Source organism: Lactuca virosa, chromosome 4 (genome assembly GCF_052849685.1).
Source record: "Lactuca virosa cultivar CGN04683 chromosome 4, Lactuca_virosa_CGN04683_v6, whole genome shotgun sequence".
In the NCBI taxonomy this organism is placed as follows: Eukaryota; Viridiplantae; Streptophyta; class Magnoliopsida; order Asterales; family Asteraceae; genus Lactuca; species Lactuca virosa.
This window is the reverse complement of record NC_136429.1, coordinates 89,502,478-89,513,147: the sequence shown is the minus strand read 5'-3', so window position 1 is coordinate 89,513,147 and position 10,670 is coordinate 89,502,478.

The window sequence follows — 10,670 nt, the reverse complement described above, 5'->3', positions numbered from 1 at the left end:
TCAATTAGTAGTCTTATGAGGTCATCACAAAATCAGGAAATTGGGAAACAGAATTTTGGAAAAGAGATTGATTTTAATCCATGTCTCATGTGTTCTAATTGCTAGGGTTTGGGTACAAACCATCAGAGGCATTAGATTTCTGGTGCTTGCTTTCTAAGAGCTTTTTGAAGAAGGATTTGGTTGATTATTTGCAATAATAATCAAAAGATATGTAAAACCTAATCCCTTGTAATTTAGATTATAGTAGGGTTTCTTTAGGGTTCTTAATGTTCATAGATTGTTATTATCAATAGAGAAAACTTAGACCCAAATAGGTTGCATGTGAACTTAAGGGTTAAGTTTTTCCGCCACATTTTTTTAATTATAACCTATAAAACCCATCAATTACTTCATGGGTTCAATCACAAGTGATTCTAAGAGGATAATATCTTATATTCATCAACAGAGATCTATAACTCATATTTTGCAAATCATTTGTGCACTGGTTTACTCCAACGCATCTCGTCACTAGGAGTTATAAAGTGTAATTCCATGCATTATTTGGTGAGTAAAATGAATGATTATATAGTCAAATTGTGTTTGTTCCTTTTGCCTTAATAGGAAAAGCAATATATGTGGGCCCCTCAGTGAATTGAGTTGATCTATAAGAACTAGGCCTGGTCCATACTAAATTGGTATGTTCGATTTTGTAATCTGAATCTGACCACAAATCGGGGAATTGGGAAACAGAACAAATGAACATGAGGTTGATCATTTAAACCATGATTATGTTCATACGATATCTTGTTTATCTTAGGGCCAACATTTGATTTGAATCAGAATTCAACAGTGGCTTGAGAATCACACATTGTTGTTTGTTTCAAGGTTATACTTGAAATTGTAGTTATAGACTTATCCAAGTGGGAGACTGTTGGATTAAGATATCTACACTCATAACTAAATTGGTATACTCTTGTAATTAGAAGCAAAGTCCTTTTGGGTTGCCCTCATAACTAGAACTTGATTAGAATCACATTTGTAGAGAGAGGATAACTTTATTAGTTTATTATGTGATTAATAAATTATAATAAATGATTAGTTAATATATTATATGATTAATATATTAATTGGAAATAGATATTTTATTTATTAATTTATTATGTGTGATTAGTAAATTAATATGAGATCAATTGTTAAAATAATTGATTTGTTAATTTATAAGATTAATAAATTAATGTGAAATCAATTAGAATTGATTAATTATTAATCATAATTAATCTGGAATTAATTTTGGATTAATTGGAGTTAATTTAAGGTGTTAGGTATGAATTATAATTGTTCCATAGTTTAATAAAAGAGGAAATTCTAGAACCCTCCAAGCATGGACGATTTTAGGAGCTCTTTTAGGGTTTCTAGAAGCCCCTTGGTTGCATAAAAGGAAAGAATTTGAATTAGGATTAAATATATTATTTAATCATTTAAATATTGCTTTGCCTTCAAGTTACCTAAACTATAAATATGACCCCTTGGCTTTCAAATATTGTGCATACACTTTCCTAGAGGAATATGAATGAAAATTAGAGACATCATCATTTTGGTGCTAGCGTTCCAAGCTCTTCAAATTAAGGATTGAAGTGATTTGTTTGCTACATCAAATCAATGTTTGTAACCCTAATTCTTGTATTGTATTTTGACTATATTAGGGCTCATCTAGTTTTTGTTGTTCATAGTATGTTGCATTCATACTGTATGACATAGATCCTTTAGGTTGCATGTGCCTTAAGTGTTTAAGTGAAATTCTTCAAGCACATAGTTTTTGTAACATATAAAATCCATCAAACAATTCACCCCTTGCACCTTTAATTAATTCTAATTAATCCAAATTTTAATTTCAATTAAATTTGATTAATTCTAAATTAATTATCATTGATTTCTTATTAATTTATTAATCATATAAATTAACAAATCAATTATTTAACCATTGATCTCATATTAAATTATTAATCACATAATAAATTAACATATCAATTATTTTTTTCTAATTAATATATTAATCATATAATATACTAACAAATCATTTCCTATCTTTCTCTCTCTCTCTCTCTCTCTCTCTCCTAATATCATTTATAGTTATTTCTGGTTATGAGGGCAACCCAAAAGGACTTTGCTTTTAATTACAAGAATATACCAATTTAGTTATGAGCTTAAACACATTAATCCAACAGTCTCCCACTTAGATAAATCTATAACTACAATTGCAAGTATAACCTTGAACCAAAATGTAACACCTCAAATCTTAGACCAAATTTTTCATTTTTAATTTGCCAAAATCAGAGTTTCACAACCAAGTTATCAATTACATAATTATCCCAAAACAACCAGTATTAAAAATATCAGAGTTCATAAACATGTCTCAATAGTAAGTCTCCCAGGGCATGTGTACAATCAGACGTTCGCCTTCCCCCGGTCCTCGGAAATACCTGCCACATATAAATCAACAATTGTAGGCACTAAGCTTAGTGAGTTCCCCAAGATACCACATACAACACATCATAAATAAATAACTATGGGTTATTAGCAACCTTGGGGACTATCAGGAGTCCCAATGAGCTAGCAGCACGCCCTGTGGGTTATCAGCAACCCTAGTTGTCTATCAGCAGCCTCAGTCACAGTTATTCTACCACACATGTAAGAATAAGTGAGGAGACTCACCAGATACTGACGACACGTAAATCTAGCACCCGAACTGCCGGATCTAGACTCCGCCTAGTCAACAAAATAATTAACCCTAATTAATAATTATGGTCTAAAACTCACTCGTGAATCCAAATCCCATGGCTAAACCTTCTAAGGGAAAAAGGACCAATTTTCCCTTCTCATGGTCCAAAACCCTAAATCTTGACCAATTGTCAAAGTCAACAAAAGTCAATGCTCAGCGAGTACGCTGAGCATGCCAATTCTTACGGTGGGCATACAACGAAGCCAGCTTTTATCGGGGAAGGATCAAGCTACGCTGCCCATATCCAGGAGTACGCCCGACATACTCCGTATGCCTCTACTTTCACTAAGTTAGTGTCTCAATCCTTTAAGACAACTAACCCAACCACAAATCTGACTAATCCAAGATGTCTTAACCCATAAAGTCGTTGGCTTTAAGGCTTTGCATGGCTAGGAAGGACCCAATGCAACAATCTTTAGCTTTTAGTCCACTCTAAGCTACTTTACTCATGCATGAACCAAAGGAAATGATCAAGGAACCATTTTTATAAATCTATAGGTCCTTAAATGCATGAAAGGACAGCTACAATTCCCTGGAGTGCTCCAAACTCATAAAGGTTCAATCTTAGGGACAAAAGTGCATAAAACTTCAACCATGAAGATCTAAAGAAAGACTTGCCAAGGTATAAACTTTATACCTGAAAATGAAGCACAAAGAAGGAAGGTTGCTGGATCTACAAGCTTGATAGCACCCACTCCATCTTCTCAAGCTTCCTTCTTCCACTACAAGCACCAAGAACACTCAAAAACTTGCAAAAGCTCACACAAGCAACACAACTCGGGATTAGGATTTTAGAGAGGGTTTGGAGGCTGATAAGGGTGCTCAAAATGAATACATAATGTTCTTTAAATAGGGGCAACCCTTAAAATTAAGGTTTGAAATTTGGGCTAGTATGCCCGGCGTACCACACGTACACCCAACGTATTAGCTGTCCATCCACGATCTTGCACACTGCATGAGTACGTTGCGCATACTCATATGTACGCCCTGCGTACGACCAATTCCGCATGCCTTTTTCTTCAAGGGACCAAAAGTGCCACTTTTGATAAAGATTCAAGAGATAATAAAATATACCTGGTTTCATGATGTTACACAAAAAGCAAAGTGTTCTTTCCAAATCCTCTATCGAACTCTGATTCTAATCAAATGTTGGCCCTAAAATAAGTGATAAACTATTCATTTGTTCTATAAGAGATCGTATGAACAAATTCACGAATTAAATGATTAACCTCATGTTCATTTGTTGTTTTTCGATCTCCGATTTTGTGATCAAATTCAGACTATAAAATCGAACACATCAACTTAGTACGGTGTAACACCGTAATTTTTCAAACAATTTTTTCACATTTTTAAAAGCATACTTTCATTCATAAATATTATAAAAATCTCATTGTATCACATATCAATCCATAGAAACACAACCCAAGATCATAATGTATAAAACTCCTCATGTGTGTACTGATCATGCCGGCGCCTTCCCGCGATCCTCACTGGTACCTGAAACACATAACACAACACTGTAAGCATAAATGCTTAGTGAGTTCCCTAAAATACCACATATAACACATAATAGCCACTCGAGGCTATAACTCTGTGGACCCTCTGGTCCTAACTCTATGGACCCTCTGGTCCTAACTTTGTGAACCTTCCCGTTCTAACTCTGTAACTCTGGAACATACACGGCATGAATCACATAGAAATAATGCAGTGTATCACAATCACATAAATAGCATACAAGATACTCTGTCATATAACTCTAATTACCACTCTAGGTAAAGTATAGTGAGAAGACTCACCTCGGGTAACTCGGTAAATCTCGAACTCGGTAAATCTGGTCTAGCCCCCGCCTAATCACATGGAATAAGCACTCTAATCAATGCAACCCTCAAGGCTAGACTAATCCCTCTCTTAGCACTCTCAGAAGGGTAAAAGACCATTTTACCCCTCTCATGGTTCAAAGACCCTAACATTGACCAAACCCTAAAAGTCAACAAAAGTCAACGGTCAAACTTTGACCAGACTCGTCGAGTGCACTCGTGTGACTCGGCGAGTACATGCGTGTCCTCTTCGCCCCTGGTCCTCACTCGACTCACTGAGTCAACCTTACACTCAATGGGTTATCACAGGTTGCGAATCACGGGGCAACCCGACTCGACTCGTCGAGTCCCTTATAGGCTCGGCGAGTTCCTCCAATGAAAATACTCAAACGATCTTTTGAGGTCAGATCTGCTTCACCAACCAGTAGATCTAACCTTCTAACACTCGAAAGTCACATAAAGGTTCAAACTTTACGTTCATACAATGCTTATAAGACCAAAAATGGAGAAATAACCTTTAAAATGGGGTTCTACTCTCAAGGCTCACATGAAACCTCATAAAGCTGGAAGCTTGGGACCTTTTTGACCTCTCAAGGTCCAGATTCATCATCTATACCCAAAGGGACCTCATATGCTTCACAATCTAACTCAAAATTGTGCAAAGGAAACCCTAGATTCAACGAATCTATCAAATACACGAAATGGGAAGGAACTTGTACCTCAAAACGTGAATCTCAGTGTGAACAACACAGATCCAAGATCCACAATCGATCTAGCTTGGATTTTCCCACTCCTTCTTGCAAGATCACACCAAAGGATGAAGAATTAGCCTCCAAAATGCTCTCTAAGCTCTCTTTGCTCTCTAGGGTTTTTCACAGGGGAGTAGTGGCCGCAATTGACGGCCATAAGGGCCTTTAAATAGGGCTCAGGCCCTGAGGTTTAGGGTTTCACTTTACAGCGCGGACTCGCCGAGTCCACGCATCGACTCGTCGAGTCCGATTATTAAACCAGACAAGAATTCGCGATCCTACTCGGCGAGTCTGAGCGCCTACTCGCCGAGTCCCTCCCTAAAACTCAAGATAAATACTCAAAATAAGATACCTAGGAATCCGGATGTTACTATTATCCCCCACTAGAATCAGACTTCGCCCTCGAAGTCTCATTCTACAAACAGCTCTGGATGAAGCTTCCGCATTTCCGCCTCCGGCTCCCAGGTCAGCTCGGACCCTTTTCGATGCCGCCACTGAACCAGAACCAGTGGCACTTCCTTGTTTCTCAAAACCTTGATCTTCCGATCCACCACCGCGACTGGCCTCTCAACATAATTCAGGCTCGCATCCACCTGAATATCCTCCAATGGTACCACCGCCGACTCGTCGGCTATACACTTCCTCAGCTGAGACAAGTGGAAGGTATCATGTATCTGACTCAACTCCGCAGGTAGCTCCAACCGATATGCTACCCTACCCACCCTTGCGGTCACCCTGAACGGCCTAATATACCGGGGCCCCAGCTTGCCCCTCTTCCTGAATCGAATCACTCCTTTCCAAGGAGACACCTTCAGGAGTACGAAGTCTCCAACCTGAAACTCGAGCTCGGATCGTCGCCTATCCGCGTAACTCTTCTGGCGACTCTGAGGTGTCAACAACCTCTGTCTGACCTGCTGTATCTGCTCTGTCGTCTGAAGCACTATCTCAGTGCTGCCCATCACTCGCTGTCCTACCTCTCCCCAACAGATGGGTGTCCGACACCTCCTCCCATACAACAACTCGAATGGAGGCATACCAATGCTCGAATGGTGACTGTTGTTATAGGAAAACTCAGCCAATGGCAAATACGTATCCCAACTCCCTCCGAAGTCCAACACACATGCCCGAAGCATGTCCTCGAGCATCTGAATCATCCGTTCACTCTGTCCGCTCGTCTGTGGGTGGTAAGCGGTACTGAAATGCAGCCTCGTGCCCAACTCCTCGTGAAACTTCTTCCAGAACCTGGAAGTGAAACGTACATCCCGATCTGACACAATCGAGATCGGCACTCCATGGCGCGATACCACCTCCCTCACATACAACTCTGCCAGCCTCTCTGCAGAAGAGCTCTCACTGATAGCAAGAAAGTGAGCGCTCTTCGTCAGTCGGTCGACGATCACCCAAATTGCATCGACACCCTTCGCGGTCCTCGGCAATTTGGTGATGAAATCCATAGAAACTTGTTCCCACTTCCATTGGGGAACCTCAAGTGGCTGCAACTTGCCATGCGGACGCTGGTGCTCGGCCTTAACCCTGCGACAGGTCAAGCACCTCTCAACAAACCATGCTACATCCCTCTTCATACAGGGCCACCAATGATCTTTCTTCAGATCCAAATACATCTTAGTGGCCCTGGGATGGATCGAAAACCTCGACCTGTGCGCCTCCTCCATCAAAATGGTACGTGCCCCGCCCTCAAATGGCACCCAAATCCGGCCCTAGAAGGTCATAAGCCCACGGATATCGGCAATGAACTCAGATATCTGCCCGATCACCCGCTCTCTTTTGCGGTTCTCTGGTCTCATGGCCTCTACCTGGGCCTCCTGAATGGTATCTAACACCGGAGTCATCACTGTCAATCTCAAACAAACATCTCGTATCGGGGCACTCTCCGCCCTGCGACTCAGGGCATCGGCTACAACATTAGCCTTGCCCGGGTGGTACAGGATCTCACACTCATAATCCTTTACCACATCCAACCATCTCCTCAGGTGCATATTCAGGTTGGGCTGATCCATCAGATACTTCAAGCTCTTGTGATCTGTGTATATGGTACACCGGACCCCATACAAATAGTGACGCCAGATCTTGAGGGAGAACACCATAGCCCCCAACTCCAGATCGTGAGTGGGATATCTCGTCTCATGAGGCTTCAACTGCCTCGATGCGTATGCTATCACATGACCTCTCTGCATCAGCACCGCACCCAATCCTGATATCGACGCGTCACAATACACCACAAAATCCTCCATCCCCTCCGGAAGGGCTAATACTGGGGCTTCGCATAATCTCTGGCGAAGTGTCTCGAATGAGGCCTGCTGCTCTGGGCCCCAACTGAATGCTACGCCCTTCCGAGTCAACCTGGTGAGAGGAACAGCAATCTTGGAGAAATCTCTGATAAATCTCCGATAATAGTCGGCCAACCCTAGAAAACTCCTGATCTCTGAGGGGGATCTCGGCACCTCCCAACTCATCACCGCCTCAATCTTGGCCGGATCGACCAATATCCCATTCTGGTTGACGAGGTGTCCTAAGAACTGGACCTCTCATAACCAGAAATCGCACTTGGAGAATTTGGCGTAAAGCCTCTCCGATCTCAGAACTCCGAGGATCTCCCTCAAATGCTCCTCATGCTGCTCTCTGGATCTCGAATACACCAAAATGTCATCAATAAACATGATCACTGAACGATCCAACATCGGCCTGCACACCCTGTTCATGAGGTCCATGAATGCCGCCGGTGCATTGGTGAGCCCGAAAGGCATCACCACGAACTCGTAATGCCCATAACGAGTCCTGAACGCTGTCTTCTGGATATCCTCCTCACGCACTCTCATCTGATGATATCCAGACCTCAGATCAATCTTGGAGAACCAAGACGCTCCCTGCAACTGATCGAACAAATCGTCGATCCTCGGTAAGGGGTAACGGTTCTTGACCGTAAGCTTGTTCAACTCCCGGTAATCAATGCACATCCGGTGTGAACCATCCTTTTTCTTGACAAAAAGGATTGGCGCTCCCCACGGCGAGTTACTCGGTCGAATAAACCCCTTCCCCAGCAGCTCCTGCAGCTGTGAGGATAACTCCTGCATCTCTGGTGGCGCAAGGCGATAGGGCGCCTTGGCGATAGGCGCTGCCCCCGGAACCAAATCGATACGGAACTCCACCTGCCTCTCAGGAGGCACTCCCGGCAACTCCTCAGGGAAAACGTCCGAGAACTTACGCACTATCGGGACCTCATCGACCGACCTCGGTCTCTCTGCATCTAGTCTCGTATCCACCACATAAGCCACCAGCTCACTACAGCCCTGCTGTAGGCTCTGCCTCGCTCTAGCGGCCGAACAAAATGCTGACCCAGAACACGTACCCTCGCCATAAATCGTAAGAACTCCCCCACTAGGGTCTCGTATGGTCACCAGCTGTCGCTCGCAGTCGATAACTGCTCCAAACCTGCTCAACCAGTCCATGCCCACGATGACACAGACATCTCCCATCGCAATCGAGTACACATCCTCGGATCACATCAGTGGCATACACCGCTCTCTCGTCAGCTATGGAAACTCGCAAAGGTCGACTCAACGCCTCTCTACAGATACTGATGTGCTGACTAAAGGCTAACGACACAAAAGACCGACTCGCACCTGAGTCAAATAACACCAAAGCAGGTACAGAACTCACAAGAAATGTACCTACGCATATCATAATATAAGCATAACACCACAAACTCAAAATAAATGGATGAAAGAATACATACCAGCCACAACATCTGGCGCTGCGCGGACCTCCTCCGCTGTCAACTGGAAGGCTCTCCTGCGAGCCTTTGGCGCCGCGGCCTTCACTGGTCGACTCTCTGCAGCTCGAACGGCAGCAGGGGCAGATCCATGTGATGCTCCCTGGGCTGACCCCCGCAACTGCAGACACTCAGCCTTCCGGTGTCCGGTCTGGTTGCAGTGAAAACAGACTGCAAACCCCTTGGGGCAATCCTTGGCCATGTGCCCCTCCTTGCCACACTTGTAGCAAGACCCTGCTCTGCAAACCCCCTCATGACTCTTGCCGCACTTGCCACAAGTGCGGCTCTTCTGGTTCCCTGATCTCGAATCGGCGGGCTTGGCCCGCTTGGCTGCCGGTTGGGACTGTGTCGGTCGCCGATCCCTCCCCTGAGACTCCGCCTCCTCCCTGGCCTGAGTCTCGAGCTCAATCTCCCTCTTCCGGGCATTCGCCTGAAGCTCGGCAAATGTCCGGTACGACGAGTTCGCCACGAACTCGTGGATGTCTCTCCTTAAAATGCTCAAATACCGACTCATGTGTGCCTGCTCGGAAGACACATGCTCAGGGCAGAACATCGCCCTCTTATGGAACATCCTGGTGATCACTGGAACAGACTCGGTACCCTGCTTGAGGGTCAAGAACTCCTGGGCCAAACGTTCCCTTTCCACCGGGGGAACGTACTCATCACGAAACATAGCGGTGAACCTCTCCCAGGTCACTGCGGCAAGCTCTGCAGAAGAGTAGTGCGCTGTCACAAACTTCCACCAGTCCTTCGCTCCCAAGCGAAGCTGGTTCAGCGCGAACCGAACTCTCAGATGCTCCGGACAAGAACACGTATAAAAGCATCCCTCAATATCAGAAATCCATCTCATCGCAGCGATCGGATCCCGCGTCCCGTCAAACTGTGGTGGCTTCGTGTTGCTGAACTCTCGGTACAGCAACGAGTCACCCCCCTGCGGCCTCGCAGCAGCGACGGCTGCGGTGGCTGCAGCAACAGCAGCATCAGTAAGAGCAGCGTAACGCTCGTCAAAAGTCTCGATCAGGGTGGTCTTGATAGACCCAAACATCTCTGGTATCTCGGCTCGGATGGCAGCAGCCACCTCCTCATGAATCAACCTGCGGATCTCCTCATCACTAACACCACTGCTCTCAGGTGTGTGGCGTGTCCCAACCATGATGTCTCTCTGAAATACAACACAAAATATCAGAGACTTTCTCGAGTGTACACACACTCAATATCCCATTCCAACTCGATCCCTGGTCCCCTAAGGATTCTTACTTGGGATGCGCACTGATCCGGTGTCTTCAGTAGTACGGGCCCAATACTACCGTCCACACCGTATCAGTATTCACCCCAAGTCCTCCTCCTAGGATCCCAAATCCCAAGTACTCTACTCTCACTATGCATAGTCTACTCTCTAGCAAATCTCTCATAAGCTCCTCGCTGCTATCTACTCACTCTCAAGCATCTCCTAGCAGCAAAACCCCTAGGCTAATGCATCACAAATCAGGCCACTCTAGTCCTAATAAGAATACCTAGCCTACTCTAGCATGCATAACATATTATCTCATATCTCA